This window comes from Sciurus carolinensis, unplaced genomic scaffold, assembly GCF_902686445.1.
Source record: "Sciurus carolinensis unplaced genomic scaffold, mSciCar1.2, whole genome shotgun sequence".
Lineage (NCBI taxonomy): Eukaryota > Metazoa > Chordata > Mammalia > Rodentia > Sciuridae > Sciurus > Sciurus carolinensis.
The window spans coordinates 26297-43233 of record NW_025920320.1 but is presented as its reverse complement, the minus strand read 5'-3'; the positions used below and the strand labels follow the sequence as shown (position 1 = coordinate 43233).

The 16937-nt window shown below is 39.6% G+C and overlaps 1 pseudogene; it reads right to left on the bottom strand.

Moving 5' to 3' along the window:
• The window catches only part of LOC124975590 (inhibitor of growth protein 1-like), a 55471-nt pseudogene that overhangs the window by 26770 nt on the left and 11764 nt on the right, over positions 1–16937 (bottom strand).

Sequence of the window (16937 nt, the reverse complement as noted above, 5' to 3'; positions counted from 1 at the left end):
GTTTTGATCTGAGACTCCATGTTGTGTAGGAAATAAGCTTCTCCTATGGGAATATCCTGCCTCTGTGCCCATCATCAGTTACTTATTGTGACATGTTTAATAATACAGAATGATAATTTCTATGTAAAGAAAAACTGCTCTCATTTTATCCCTATTGCTCCTTAGCAATGTACCATGTGAAAAGTGGTTGTGTGAATGTTAGTAACCATTCTTTAATTTGTACCTAGGTAAGGGTCATTTTGACCCACTTCCCCCTCTGTGGATGATCTCATGATGTTAATGTGTAATTTTGAATCATAGCAACAGACACTAATGATTAATGTGATTTTGGTATAAGAACCCCTACAACCCTGTGGTTGGGGCTGTTCTCCCAATAGCCATTTTTTGGGGCATTGTGTGAGACATTCGGCCCCCAGCTTAATAAATACTTTCACATTTGGACTTCTCAGTCATGATCGGTCTGTTCTTAAGTTGTGAACCATAACACAAGGAGTGGTCTCGTATTCCCTATTCATTCCTCTAAAGTATATTGTCTGTCTTTCTCTCTGCTCTAGTAGCCTTAGGTATTTAAACAATATTTTCTTCTGAGATGCTTCTTTGTTTTTACTGCTGGGACCTTCTTTCCAAATTTTGAGTTGGAAAAATAGGAGAAAACTCTGTCTTCAACTACACACACAAAAAAGAATGTGGCTTGATGCTACTCTGAGAGAAGCAATGTAGTCTTTCCCTAAACACATGGAGAAAATGAAGTCTTCTCCTATAGTTATGACAATGCTATTGGGCAAAGTCTTGGCCAACTAACACCATCCTTGCTTCTTGATATAACATGTGCAACAGTGAATTTTATAACCAAAATAGTTTCACCTACATGATTCACTTAGAAATGGAAGTACAGAAATTCCAGCTCCTTGCCATTTCAAAGTGTCACCCAGCATCTGCCAGCTGCCACACCAAATTTTTATACAAAGCTGTAGAATTCCAACAGTGCTTTATGCTCTAATATATGGAACCAAATAGAAACAAGACTTTCCATCACTCCACCTTCAAAGTGAAATCTCATGATCCTTGCTGATTTCTGTTTCTTTCAAACCAGATGCTGATGTAGATTCACTAAAAGGGTAGGGAACTACAAGTCTTTGGCACTGGGATGCTGTGGAGGTTGTGATCCCTTTTAGTATAACCAAATTATACAATGGGAATAGAATTTAGACAATTATACATTGCACAAAAACTATTTTCAGGTCTATATTATGGAGAGATTATCTCTGTATATCAACCATCAAAAGCTTCCATTGGTGCAGAGTGGAAACATGGCCAAGATACGAACTCACTTACTTTCTTTCACTGTGGGACACACATATCATAGTAGATTTGCATGTCATCCTCTGTTCTTCACCTTCCAGTTTTTTCAAGTGTATGTTTGTGCATTGCAACACATGACTCTAGTGTTAGGTTTTCCCATGGAGTACGTTTATGTATGGGCTCATACATCTGATGACAACTTTAAAAGCAGATGCTAGAATAATCCTTGGAGATGAGGGGAAGCTATGAAGGCCCTGCAATGCAAACTGACTTCTTCAGGACCACACACATGGGCATAAAGAGGGGGTGGGTCTGAACCAAGCTCTGTCTCCTCAAACCAGGAGAGCTTGCTACACTAGACCTGTTTGGGGACCTGATCCAGTGTTATGTTGGTGTAACTTTTTCCACTTATGCATGTGTCATGGGAAGGTGAGAGCAGACTATATTGCATGGGACCTTTGGAAATATCTTACATGAGAAATGGCCTCAGGTAAAGATTCCTCAAAGAAGTGACCTAATTTCCTTGGCAATTGAACTCACAAACCTGGAACCCAGTAGTTAGGCACTCACAGTATAGATACAGTCCTATTCTGCTCATTTTTGTTGAGACAGCAAGTGGAGAGCCATGAGTTCTCATTGCCTACTGATCTGTGGATGCTCAGATATTAGGAACACTATGAGTAGGGGCCTTTCCTGAGTGTGGAAGCACTAGATCAATGCTGGGTTCCAACAACTATGGTGATTTTTCCCAAAGAGATCAGAGGTGAGATAAGAGAGGCCATTGCATGTGAGTGGAGTCTAGCCAACCACTTAGATTCCCATTTTGATAACCCCACACTAAACAGGGGTTTGTGTGTGTGTGTTTGTGGTGTGTTTGTGTGTGTGCTTGTGCATGTGTGGTGTATGTATATATTTGTGTGTGTGTGTGTGTGTGTGTGTGCGCGCGTGTGTGATATCCCCTGAGAATATGAAAGAAAAATCTTTTGTTCTGTTTTCCCTTGACACTCTTACTACTGTTTCTCTGTTAAAATATCCCTTTTGGATTCCCCAACCTAGGAAGAAGATTCCATAGATTAATCATTGGCTGTGTCCTGTGTCTTTGAAATCTTCCCAGCACTCATCCTGCAGGAGCTTGTAGATTACCTGCACCTGGCCTGCAGAAAGGGAAACCACATATGTCCACGGATTTTTGTATTCATGTCAAAATTAGGTCAGTGCCAAAAGATGCTGGAGGTGCTATGTAAATTGTTTGTACTACCACCAATACTTGGAACATGACCATCTCCTGGTTTGGTTTTGGACAGCTGGGTATCACTCTGAACCTCAGTCATCTCTGGAAAGGAGGATTTTCAGAAGATAATGCAGTCTGGGTGTTTAGAAAACTAAGTAAGATGAACCCTAGGAGTGTTTGCTTCAGACCTTGTCTCATAGAGCAAGTTGTCAACTGCTCTGGTCTTCCCTGTAGGCTGTCTCCTCCCTGTAAGGCAATTCTCTGCCTTAGGCCATGCTGCTCTGAAACCTCAGGAAAGAATTTTCACATTTGGGAAGGAGTTTGTGGCCTGAATTTAGGAGGGCTCCTGACCTGAATGTAAACAGAACAGAGACCTCTTAGGTGGACATAGTAGGTCCTGCACCTGAGGTAGCTAGGCTATAAGTGGTTAGGTTTATTCATGGCTCAAATGTATGTGAAGCACCTACCATTGTCAGGCATTTTGCCTATAATTTAGAAATCTGTAAAAGGACCCAGAACTCCTGACCTTCTATTATTGTTAGGGAGTTATTCAAGCCAGTATGCATTTAGGCAGATGAGGGGCAGAGAATGTTACTGATGACACATTTCTGGCCTTCTGTTAGTATGATAATACCCAGCCAGAAAAAAAAAGAGGAGTGACTTCCAAGATTGAATTCAGTGGCCTTTGGGTCAAAATGAGGGCTTATGCCTCAAGAGTGGTCAGTTGGGAGGTGCTTTAGAGAATGAATAGGCAAACCCCAGGTTCCACCCTTTGTGCTAGTAATAGCAGGGGACTGAGGTCTGGCTTATCCTACAAAAGGAACAGAGCAAGCAGTGGTGGGATTTTTGGTACCCAAGGAATAGTGTTGTGACTGGGGCCTCAGAGAGGTCTTGAGAGAAACCCTCCCCACCATAGCCAATCTCAGGCAGGATTAGCCACACTTTATAGATGCTGGACAGCAAGTGTGCAAAGCCCCTTTATACTAATTATACTTCTTTGCAAGCTGACTCTAAACTGCCTCAGAGAGCCTACACTACAAACCTCAGAGAACACTTTTGACTCACCTCAGAGGTCTTTTCTTTACATAGCAAATAGCCCTTTTACTCACTTAACGCTTACACTCAACAGTCTTTCTACAAACCTCAAAAAGCCCTCCTACACCTTAAGGGAGCACTCCCTATACAACAAAAAGAATCTGCCTTTATATCTCAGAGAACTGTTCCTACACACCTCAAACTCACTTCCATCCACATTTAAGTAATTCCTACCTACTCACATCAGTAGTCCTACCTACACAATTTAAAATTCCAGTCTTAAAAACTTTGGGGCACTTCTTCCATACTTCATTGAGCAACATGTAAACAACTCAGAAGTCCCTCCCTCTACACCTCAGAGAGTACGCCCTACAAATGCCAGTGACATGTTAATTCAAACCTCACAATGTCCATGCTACAAACCTCAGCAAATCAAATTCCTCCACAACTAAGACAGAACACACTACTCACCAAAATGCCCTCCCTACTCACCTCTGAGGGTTGGAGTGACACACCTCAGAGAGTCCTTGGGTTACTCTATTGAATGACTACCCTAAACACTTCAGAGACTGCCTCTACTATCCTCAATTACACATCCTTCCATTACACATGAATATGTTCTAACTTGTCATATCAAATTGATCCACCTATTCACATCAGAAGGCCCTAACTAAACAACAGAGATAGCACTTGTATGCAGGCAAAAGCTCTCCTACACCCCTCATAGATTCCTCCTGAACACCTAATAAAGACCACCTTACACACTTCAGAGCAGGTGTATGACAAATCACAGAGAACCCTTTCTTCACATCTAAGAGATCCCTTCCTATAAACTTCACAGTCACCTCTCCACACAGCTGAAAGCTCTACCTACTCACATAAAGTATACTTTCTACACAATTCAGAGGGCACCCACATGCACCTTAGAAACCCTTCCTACACATATTTACCAACTCCATACAACTCAAAGAACTGATGCTACACACCAAAAACTGCACCTGTACACACCTCAGTATACTCTACTTTCAAAATTCAGAGGCCCCTGTTACACACATCCTAGAGCCCTCCTTCCATAGTTCAGTTTGTTTTCCTTATTCATCTCAGAGATTTATCCTTCTTCACCTTAGAGTTCCATCAATACACACCTCAGCAAATTCTTGACATTTACCTCGGAGCCCCCTCCCTATATGTTGCAATTGAAAATTCTCCATAAAAATTTCAGAGAGACTTCCATACAAATATCAGAATATCCTTTCAAAAAATCTTAAGATTTTTTGAAATCTTGAGATTACATAGACATCTCAAGTAGCCCTCACTACTCACCAAATTCCTCCCTATTCAACTGAGGGTCATAACTATGAATATCAGAGTTCCCATGATACTCTTCTGAGTGTCCTGCAAAAACACCTCAGAGATTCTCTCTACTATCCTCAAGGATCCCTCCCATCAAACTTTAGAATGTTCTCCCTACTCATATCAGAGAGATTTCACTATTCACTTCAGAGGGCCCTCCTTATACAACTGAGATAGCATTTCTACTGAGTCATATAGTCCTCCTATTCCCTGCATAGATCCCTCTGCACAAATAACAGAGACTTCACTCCACACCTCTGAAAGTCCTCCATAAACTCACCAGAGTGCCATCCCTCTTCATTTCAATGAGCCCTCACTACATACCTCAGAGTACCCACACAACAAATCTCAGAGAGTCCATCCTACTCTTTATAGCAAGTTCTAACTTCAGACTATATAGATCCCCCTCCACACCTCATGGGGCCCTCCCTTCTGCATCTATTTGTCCTCCTTACTTGTCTAAGAGAGCTCTCACTACTCACTTCAAAAGGCCCTGCAAACAACTCACTGAGCCCTTTCTTCTCAACTCAGCACACACTATTTATACACCTGAGTGATCCATCCAGACTCATCTAAGACCCTCAAACTCATGTCTTATAGCTATCTAACCCATATCATAGAACTATCCTACATGCCTCATAGAACTCACACAACACAGCTAAGAGGCAGCATGCTATTAAAGTCAAAGAGCCTGCTCTGCATACCTCAGTATACCCTTCATATAAATCAAAGAGTACCACCATACTCACCTCAACAGCAGTCCCTACACACCTCAGAGAGAAGTTATACATAACTCAGAGAGTACAAACTGTACTTCTTTGAAAGCCCCCCCCACTAATTATACACTAACAGCTTGGAATTTGTGCCATACAAAAATCACAGAACCCTCCCTACACATCTCAGAGTGCTCTCCTGGTACATTGAAGAAAGCCCTCACTACCCACCTCAAGAGAAGTACCTGCACACCTCAGAGAGACATACCTACAGACCTAAGTGAGTACTCATTATACTCCTTTTTAAGCACTCTCTAAACACCTCAGAGAGCCCTTCTACTAACATCAGAAAATCCTCACTACACTCGTCATAAGGTTATTTTGACTGGCCTCCTATACACACCACAATGAGGTGTACTTAATTGATCACTCCCACTCATGTCAATAAGTCCTTATACCAAACTCATAAAACCCTCCTATACCCTTCAGAGGGTCCTACCATCATACATCACAGAGACCTTCTTATAAAATGAAGAGAACCCACCTTCACACCTCAGATAACCTTTGCTATACACTTCAAACACACTTCCCTACACATTTGAAAATTTCCTCTCTACTCATACCAAGAACCCTTCATATAGATCTCAAAATTCCATCCTTACACACCTTAAGAACACTTCCGGGAAAAAATGGCAGAATGAATCAAACAACATTACCCTATGTAAATTTATGATTACACAAATGGTATGCCTTTATGCCATGTACAGACAGAGAAACAACATGTATTCCATTTGTTACAATAAAAAAGAACACTTCCTCCACAGTTCATTGAACAACACCTAAACAACTCAGAAAGCCCTCCTTATTCACACAGTGTACTCCCTAAAAATGCCAGAGATATTATTTCAAACCTCAGAAGATGTGTGCTGCACACCTCAGCAAACCCTACCCACATATCTCAGATAGACCTCACTACTCTTTAAAAAGCTGTCCCTATTCACCTTTGAGGGATTTACCTATACACCTCAGAGATTCCCTTTACTGTCCTAAAAGACACTTTAGTGTGTTTTCCCTACTCATATCAGATGGATATCTTTATTTACTTCAGAGGGCCCTCACTACCCAACTGAGATTTCACTACTACATAGGGAAAGGTACTTTATAACACCTCATATATACCTTCCGCACACCTAATGGAGATCTCTCTATAGACCTCAGAGAGCCTGAACAACAAACCTCAGAGGTTTCTATCCTTCACACACTCCACACAGACACCTAACTACACATCTCAGAAAGCCCTCCCAACTTACATCAAGCACCCTTCCTACACAATGCAGAGGGCCATCCATACACACCTGAGAAACCCTTCCTACACACATCATTAAGAAATCCATATACAACTCAGAGAATAACACCACAAAGTGCCTCTCTACATTTCTCAGATTGCCCTACTTTTACAATTCAGAGGGCTCTGTTACACACCTCATAGAGCCATCCATAAAAATCTCAGATTGTTCTCCCCATTAATCTCAGAGATTTCTCCTTACTCACTTTAGAATTATTTCCCTATACACTTCAGTGAGTTCTTAATACTCACTTATGTTTACCTTCCCTATACACCCCAATCAAGAGTCCTCCATACAAAGCTCAAAATGCCCTTTCAACAAGTCTCAAAAAAAGTCTATGTATGCATCTCAGGTAGCAAACACCATTTACCAAAAATCCCTGTGCATTCATTCAAAGGCCATAGCTATAAAACTCAGAGATTCCTTGTGATACTTCTTTGAGTGCCTTCCCCAAACCCCTGAGAGATTCCCTGTATGATCCTTTCCAACAAAATTTAGTGTGCTCTCCTTCACTTTACTTCAGGGGACCCTCCCTACACAACTGAGATTGTAAAGGTTAAGGGATGAACAAACAAAGAGGCAAGCATGCAGAATGGCATACAATAAGGAGTGGCTTTCCATGGGATAGCCAGTTCAATTTTATTATCTACTCCAGAGATATATCAGGTTACATTATTGTAGTTAGTTTATGCATGTGCACATCATATAACTTGCTTGCTTCTCAGAGTCCACTAGTATCAAAGGTTTTCATAAGAAGATAACAGCTCAAAGACAGAGGAGTTGCAGAATGTTTCTATGTCAGACAAACAGAAGGTCTTCATCATCTGAGGTGTGTACTCACTCAAAGGACTTATGCTCCTCTATAATTTTTCATTGCCTGAATCTCTACAATTCCAAGCTTTTGTCTTGTGTGACCTTTTGAATAGATATGGACTTGTCTTTTGTTTAAGGAAGGTGGAGGGAGAAAGTAAGACAGATATTGGAAAAATAAGCGCAACATAATAAGGTAAGTGTCCATAAACATCCTCCAATGAAAAGCTGTTTGAACCATGTAAAATTTGGTAGCCATGAGGTTATCCAATCTAATAAATCCAAACTCCATCATCTTGTTGCACCTTCTTTACAATGTCTTTGAGATGATCCAATTCCTTTTGAATGGAATTATTATCAGTTAGATTGAAACAACAGGTTATTAAATTCATGGCATCCCTTATGATGTAACAACAGCAAATAATCAATACAAGTTCTATTATCAAGAATAGCTTGATGGTGTTTTTTTTGTTCCTCATTAGCATAGTAATTGCCCTTGATGTGTAATTTATATTTTTTACCATAGTACAGGTAAACCACATTGTCTGTTTATAAGCTCCTACTGCTAGGGCAGGAATAGCAACTAAAGAGAATTTTAGAGCCTCAAATTCTGCTTTAGACAATAGATTAATCAAATCATCACAATTTTTATCTAAGTTTATAGCCCTTTTATGTAATTGTTGAGCTGGATGGTGACCTATTAAATCCTGAAGAGAGGGGAGAAATGCTGTTAATCTGCATAAACAAAAATGAGTTCCATGAAACATATTACTTGGAATACAGTTAGATGTTTAAGTACCACAAGAAAAGAACAGATCCCAGTGTGCTTCCCATATCTACATCTTGCTGGATACAAATTTCAGAAGAACTAACAATTTCTGCTAAGTGAACCCAAATGTTATAATTACTGCAAGAAATCAAAGATGGAATAGTTTTCTGAACAGGGCACCACCAACAAACAGGAATACAACAGAAATAACACAATAATGACCAGCATAGTTGTGGAAATTTGGGTAAGTTTTACAAAGAGAGTTGTAACCAAAATTTTCAGGACACATTCTAAATCCATCTGGCCTAGCAATTGTTGGGCAGATGTCATTAAAATCTTTATATCTCCCCAGGTCACTAGATAATTAGAACATCAGGACCCCTAGGGTCTCTTGTCCTTTTTGGAGTTTCCTTCTTTGTATCAGAGTCCACTCCATCCAGAATCAAATGGAATTTGGTGATCAGATTGTGAAGTACTTGATGCCAACACATGATGATTGATGTGTCTCATACACCTGGAATCCAGACAGAAAATGTAGAAATGGAGTAGCAGCACATTTCTTCCCCATGTAATCAAAGGTAAAGGGTTTTGCCATGTAGAGTTTTGTGGAATTCTGTAATTTATGTAAATATTTGGTAGTGGTTCCTTAGAGGTGAAGTGTCTGTCCAAGGCAGAGGAGCAGTTATGTGTATTATCTCATATCCTACATTAACAGAATTCACTGTGAATAAGGCAATATTGAGAGTATTATTAACATGAGTGAGGTTAGGTCCCCTTTATTAGTTTTTTTAAAAGGCACATTTTAAGTGTGTGTTGTGCATGTTCAACTAAGGTCTGTTCAGTAGGATTGTGGGCAATTCCACAGGTTAAAATTATATTTTATTGATTACAAAATTGAGCAGAGGTGCTAGAAGTATAAGCATGGGAATTGTTAGATTTTAAATGATGAGATTTACCTTGGTGGCAATGAAGAGGATCACAAGATAGATATAGGCTGAGACATTCTCTGAACAATGTGCATTGGAGGATGTATCTATGGTAACATGTAAGAAAGAGTAGGGGTATAAGGGAGGAAAATGAGTTACATCCATCTGCCAAAGTCCATTAGAATCTAAATCTCGAGGGTTTATGGTTTCCCAAGTAGAACAAAAGGGTATGAAATGATGAAACAGGTCTGTTGAGAGAAAATAGAAAAGGTTTTCATTAAAGAATGACCATTTTGATGAAAAAATTGTGTGATTCCACAGCATATGAAAAGAGAATAAAAGGATTTCATAGCACCATCTGCATGAGCATTTCCTTCAGTGATTGGTCCAGGAATCTTAGTTTGGCTACATATGTGAGCAAGAAATATTGGAGCTGTATGATCCTGTAAAAGAAATTGAAGAGTGATAAACAGGCATAACAAATTAAGAGTCCAAATAAAGTGACAAAATTGCAGAGGAAATGTGAGGCATCAGTTTGGCTATATACTGAGAATTTGTAATGATGTTTAAGGCAATGGAAAACATACAAAGAGCTAAAGTAATTGCAGTCAATTTGCCCCCTGAGTAGAAGCTTGAGGCAATGTGTAAAAATCAATCTGTCCTTTTTTATCAATGAATATAAATATTATACCCCATTGTTTTCCTCCATCAGTATAGACAGTAATCTGATTGGAAATCAGAATAGAGAAGATTATAGAAGGAGCACGAGAGACTTGACACAATAACAAAAGATGTTCATCTGAAAGTGCATGGAAAGCAATAGGAGCTAAAAAAATCTGTTAAGATAGCTTGATAAAGAAAATTGTATATATTATAAATGTAAAATCTTTCCATAAAATAAAGTACATGAACATCTGTTCCTCTAAGATCAAATAAGAGACAGATGTAAGTGATAAAATGCATTTGTGACTATCTGAGATCAATTGAGCATACATATCAGCATAAGAGAGAACATTTCTTCCTGAAAATTGAGGAGAGTATAACCACTCTATTATACTCAAGCCTTGATTATAAATGGTAACAACTGCAGTGAAAGCATAAGGCTTTCCCGTTAAGATTATTAGAGATAAAGGAACATTGAGTGTTGGGAGTCTATCTATAAGGACTGTAGATAATTTCTCATTAACACACCAAACAGCTGTAGGCAGTGCAGGAGTTAATTGGAAAAAACTGGTGGGATTATGTTGCTTTTTTAACATCTGAAAAAAGGATGACAGCATATCAGTAGTTAAAGGAATATATGGTTGGGTCCAATTTAAATGCCCTAAAAATTGATGCAAATGAACTAAGGAAAATGTGGAAGAAAAAGTCAATTTTGGAATATGAGTAACATTGGAGTATTTTGTGTCCCAAATAGTTAATAGGGAGTTGTCATTGGATTTTTTTCTGTGGCCATATGGAGGCCAGATTGTAATACAATGTGTTGCAATTTAGTTAAATAATCTTCTGTTAAGTATTGGCCCAGCAATGAAAATATCCATATAATGAAAAGCAAGAATAAGTGGGAATAATTGTCAGAAAGGCTGAAGAGCCTTATTCACAAAATGTTGATGTAATGTTGGGCTATTTAACATACCTTGAGGAAGAAATGTCCATTGATATCTATCAACAGGCTTATGATAATTGAATACAGGAACTGTGAATGCAAATTTACCTCAATCATCAGAAAAGACAGGAGTAGTATAAAAAATATCTTTTATGTCCTGAGGGATTAGATTAGAATTAGGCAATCAACATTGATGTGGACCCATAGATTGTATACATTTATTAATTTATATTAAATTTTATAATAATCTTCCTTTCCCTGATTTCTTCTTTATGGCAAAAATGGGTGTAATTCCATGGATTGGTAGAGGGTTCAATATGTCCTAATTATAACTGTTCTTGAATTAGGACCTCCAGGTTTTCCACCTTTTCCTTAGACAATGGTCATTTTTTCTACCAAGAGAGGTGTGATAACCTTCCATTTTAATGTCAAGGTAGTCAGAACCACAGAGGTCCCTACAGAAAAGGCAATTTGACAGACATTTGCAATTGTGTATGTACAGTTGAATATGAGTAATAACTTGCTGTGGGTTGGAAGGGGCAAAGCATTGTAACCATATAGAACATTTAGACACCTGTATATTATTGCCTCCTATGCCTCAGGGTGGCCCTTCATAAGGGCCATACATGAGGCCATATTGAGAGAGATAAATTTTCAACATTGATAGCGCTGTTTACTGGTGATGAGTCCTGCTTCCTCAGGTGTTAAAGTATAACATCAGAGAAGCATGTCAAGGCAAGCATAGAGTAGAAAGTAAGAAGCTTTATTAAAGAAAAGTAAAAGCAGAGTTCTCCTGGTTGGAAGAAGGTGACCCAAAAGTGGAATCCATCAAATTGAGCACATCTTGTCCTTTTTATAGGTTTTATTCTCTCATTCTTTCCCCCTTATCTCTTTCCTTCCTTTCTATGTAATTAGGCCCAGTTTTGCATAAAGTGAGAAGTGATGGGAAGGGTGAGGGCCAAGGTGATTCAGGCAGGTAAGGGCCCAGGGTGCATTAATTAGCATATCCTTGCCTGTACTCCCTGAAAAGGGAAGGAACATTTGGTAATCAATGTGCTCTGCAGGTCCTTGACATTCCATTCTCCCAGGCAGTCTCCAACTTCCAGAGGCAAATGTCTTTCATGGGCCCCATTTCCACAATCTGACCCACTCCCCTATTTCTACACTAATTGCCTGTCCCCAATTCTGGCTTCAACATCAGCACTGGTTTCCAATAACCCTGTGATTGGCTGCTCATTTAAAAAAAGGTTTAACTTTGGTCTAGTTTTAGTAATAGGTAAACATGTGTGATGATAGTGGAAACAAATCCTGCATTTCCCCTTTCACTATAAACTTTCCCAGGGAGGCTTATATAAGCATCTGCAGTAGTAATCATATCTATCCATGCATTTCCTCTATTGGCATGAAAGGATTTGTGGGCAAAGTTTCTGTTTGAATCTAACACCTTTGTGAAGTAGACATATGCCTCTACAGGTGAAAAGGATTTCCCCTCCTTTGGCCCTGGGTCAGAGGATGACTCATAATTGGGGTTTTTGACATGTCTGCTTCTGTGGCATGAGAATACTTTATGAATATGTTGCTTCTTGATACTGAGTAGTATCTATAACTGGTATAACATCTGTGATATGCATAGCGTTTGTGACCTGTATAGACTCTGTAATCTCTTTAAATGCTTTGGCCTGAGTAACCTATATAACCTGTGCAGTAGTTATAGCCTGAGTAGCCTTGATAACTTCAAAGGCAACACTATGAGCTAAGTAGTTGCTATGATCTGAGCAACTTAAATAACCTTAGTAGCCCTATGAGTTGTGTAACTTCTAGACCAACATAACCTCTATTCCTTGCATATCCTCTTTTGTCTGAATTATCTCTATTACCTGCACACTCTCTTGATCTGATGATCTTCTGTTCTATGAAGATTTTATGTTCTGAGTGTACTGTATTACTAATAACTTTTATATCTGAATATATTTTATAACCTCAGGAGCCTATAAGACTAGAGTATCATCTGTGACCTTAATGGCCTAAATGAACTTAGAAGCTACTATTTGATGTGTTGCCTGTATGGTCCTATTTACCTCTATTTCCTAAGAGACATCTATAACCTTATATTCTCTACAACTTGAATAGCCCCCATGACCTGAGAAGCCTCTATTGCCTGCATATTAACTATAACCTGAGGGATCTCTATGAACTGCGTAACATATTTGAAAATCTCAACCTGTATGAACCACATAGCATCTAGGACTTGCAAGGCTTAAATTGTCTGAATAGTCACTTTGACCTGTAGAACCTTGAAAATCCTTTGATGACCTCAGTTGACTCTATGAACTGTGTAAACAGAATAAACTGTGTATCCCTTATGTTCTTAACAGTCTAACGGACCTGACCTGTATAAACTCCATGGCGTGCATAACCTCTATGAAGAGAATATCATGTGTTCCCTGTGCCTCTGTCATCTTGTAACCTCTATTATCTCTGTAGCATCTATTATGTGTGTATTCTTTATGGCCTTTCTAGCTTCTATGGCCCCAATATTTTCTATGACTTGTACAACTCTAAGAATTGTTCAGACATTGCAGCCCAAATTATTTCTAAATTATGGCATGGATATTGCTGGCAATTTTTAGTCAAGTTTTTGTGATATTCAGGATCAGAAAGCAGAGCAGAAATATTTAAAAAATTGGGACTTGAAATACTAGAGTAAAGATAGGGCTAAGGAAGTTGCAGTTATTAAAGACATTACTTCCCCTAAAGAAGTACTAAAGACTTTGCCTAGAAACAATAAGAAAGATGACTTGAGGGCATCTCAGGAGTTGGCAACACAACACCCATCTCAGTGTCAAGGAAGTAAAGTTGAAAATTCTTTTAAGAAACCAGTGGGGCACCCTACTTACACAAGGGGGCCTAGGAAGTTTTTCAATGTGCTCAGCTACCCAGACACTCAGAGATTGCTGCAATAAGGGTCCCTGTTATTGCTCAAGATGGTGGCAGACCTTGGCATTAACCATGAGTTGCTGGTTCTGCAGGAATGTCTGATGCTGTAATTAGGGGCTCATGGAGGCTTCCACCAAGATTTCAAAGGAAGGTCTGGGAGTCTTTCAAAAGTGCAGCAGCATCAGAGTCCCTGAAGGCATCCCCCGAGAAATCAAAGTTTAGAGATATGATGAGGAATTCAAAGCCACAGTGGCAATCCCCAGGATTAAGAATGCCAGTAACTTGGAACATCATCCTAGGAAATCTGCAGAAATCCAGCAGACTCAAGGCACAAGTCTACTTGGGCTGTACCTAAAAGGCCATGGGATGGGGGAACTATACAAGCCCTTTTAAGAGAGCATCATGATGTCTTGTGCCCCAGATGAGAGATGTGGAGCTTTAGGACTTGTTTGCCTAGCTGGATTTCAGTCTTTGTTTTGGTTCTATCCCTTCTTTCTATGCACCTAATTTTGTAAATGGAAATATTTACTCCACACCATTATATGTTGGATACTTGTAGATTTCTTTCAATTTTGCAGGAGTTAAAAATACAAGATAGCCTTGAGCCTTAGGGAAGAATTTGGACTTGAACTTTGTGCAATCTCAGAACTGTTAATACTATGGGGACTCTTGGAAATGGACAAAATGTATTTTGCATTGTGAAGTTTTGGGGGCCAGTGGTGGAATGTAATGGTTAGGATGTGAGGTGTCCCCTAAAAGCTCACATGTGACACAGTAGAAGAATATTCTGTGGAGAAATGATTGGGTTGTGAGAGTCTTAAACCAATTAGTGATTTAATTCCCTGATAGGGATTAACTGAGAGGAAACTGGAGTGGGAAGGTGTGACTGCAGGAGGTGGAAATTGGGGCTTGGCTTTGGGGTATGTATTTGTATCTGGCAAGTAGAGACCCTTCTCTGTGTTTCCTGATCATCAAGTGAGCTACTTCCCTGTGCCACAGTCTCCTGCCATGGTGTTCTGCCTCCCCTTGCTCCCTGAAGAATGGAGCTCACCATCCATGGACAGAGACCTCTGAAACTGTGGGCCCCCAAAATAAACCTTTCATCCTCTACAACTGTGCTGGTTAGATCCTTTTAGTCATGGCACCAAAGTAACTGACTAAAACAGTCAGGTTATTATGAATTTTCATGGTCACATTGAGTATATAATATCAGTGTTAGAGGCCACAGAGAGGATACTATATGAGTTTATGAGGTCACAATGGGAATATTGTTAGTTTCAGATGCCAAGTTAAAATATTATGTGTTAGGGCTCACAGTGTAGGTATTGTATCATTGTCAGGGTACACAGTGAGCGTATTATATCAGTGTCAGAGGTCATGGAAGGGTACTGTGTAAGAGGCCATAGGTGAATATTATGTCAGTTTCAAAGCCTATGTGAGGATATTAAATGATGCTCACAAGGTACAGTGAAGTTATTATGTGAGTTTCAGAGGAAATAGTGGGGAATTAAAATGAGAATCAGAGGCCATATTGATGGCATGTGAATGAGACAGGTCACAATGAGGGTGTAATAAATCAGAAGTCAAATTCAGTATACTATATGTGTCAGAGGCCACAGTGAGTGTAGTTTGTGAATATTAGGGGTCACAGTTTTGTTATCATGTATTAGAAGCATCATTAAAGATATTATGTGAGTGTCTTAGACCACAGTGAAGGTTTTATTTGAGTGTACGTTGCCAAATAAGGATATCATATGCAGGTCAGTGGTAGCCATGAGGTTATTATTATGAGAGTCAGTGGCCACAAGAGAGTATTATGTGAGTGTCTGTGGTCATACCAAGGGTATTACATGAATTTTACAGGTCACATTAAGTGTATTTTGTGAGTTTCAGAGGCAACAGTGTGGGTATTATGAGTGTGAGAGTCCGAGTCCACAATGAAGGTAATATATCAGTGTTAGAGGCTACAGTGAGGGAATTATGTGATTGCCAGAGCCTAGAATTAGGATATTTTGTGAAGATCAAAGGCCAGAATTAGGATATTCTCTGAAGGACAGAGGGAAGAGTGAGGAAATTATGAATGTCAAAAACCACACTGAAGACATGAGTGTTAGAGGTCACAGTGGGTTACTAAGTGTCAGAGGTCATATTGAGGATATTATATCATGGCCAGAGGCCAATTTAGGATACTATGTGAGGGCCAGTGACCACAAGAGGTATTATGTGAATGCCTATTATCACAATGAGGATATTATAGGAGTGGCAGATATCACAGTAAGAGTGTTTTGTGAGATTCAGAGGCAAGTGTGGGCATTAATGAGCATAAGAGCCCACAATGAAGGTATTATGTCAGTGTCAGAGGCAAAGTGAGGATACAATGTGAGAGCCAGAGGCCAGAGGAATATATTTTGAAAGTGACAAACCCCAAGTGAGGATAGTATGTGATAATCGAAGGACATAGTAAAGGTGTCTTGTGAGTTTCAAAGGCCACAGTGAGTGATTTGGGTGAGTGTAGGCCACAGTGAGAGTATTATTTGAGTATCAGAAGCACCATTGATGATACTATGTAAGTTTGAAAGGTCACAGTGAAAATATTGTGATTGTGGCAGAAGTCATAGTGAGAACGTTATGTGAGTTTCAGTGAACACAGGGGTGTATATTATGAATGTCAGAGGCAAAGTGAGGATATCATGTGAGTGTGAGAGGCCATAGGAGGGTATTATTTGAATGTCAGAGGTGAGGATAGGATGAGAGACTCTGTTCATGGTTATCTGGCTCCAGTACTTCTGGACCTATAGGAGGAGAGAAAGGAAGAACATGGGAGAGCATAGCAAAGCTGCTCAGCTCACAGCAGCTGGGAAACCAAAAAGTCAGGGACAAGGCATAGTCCCCATGGGCACACCCACAAA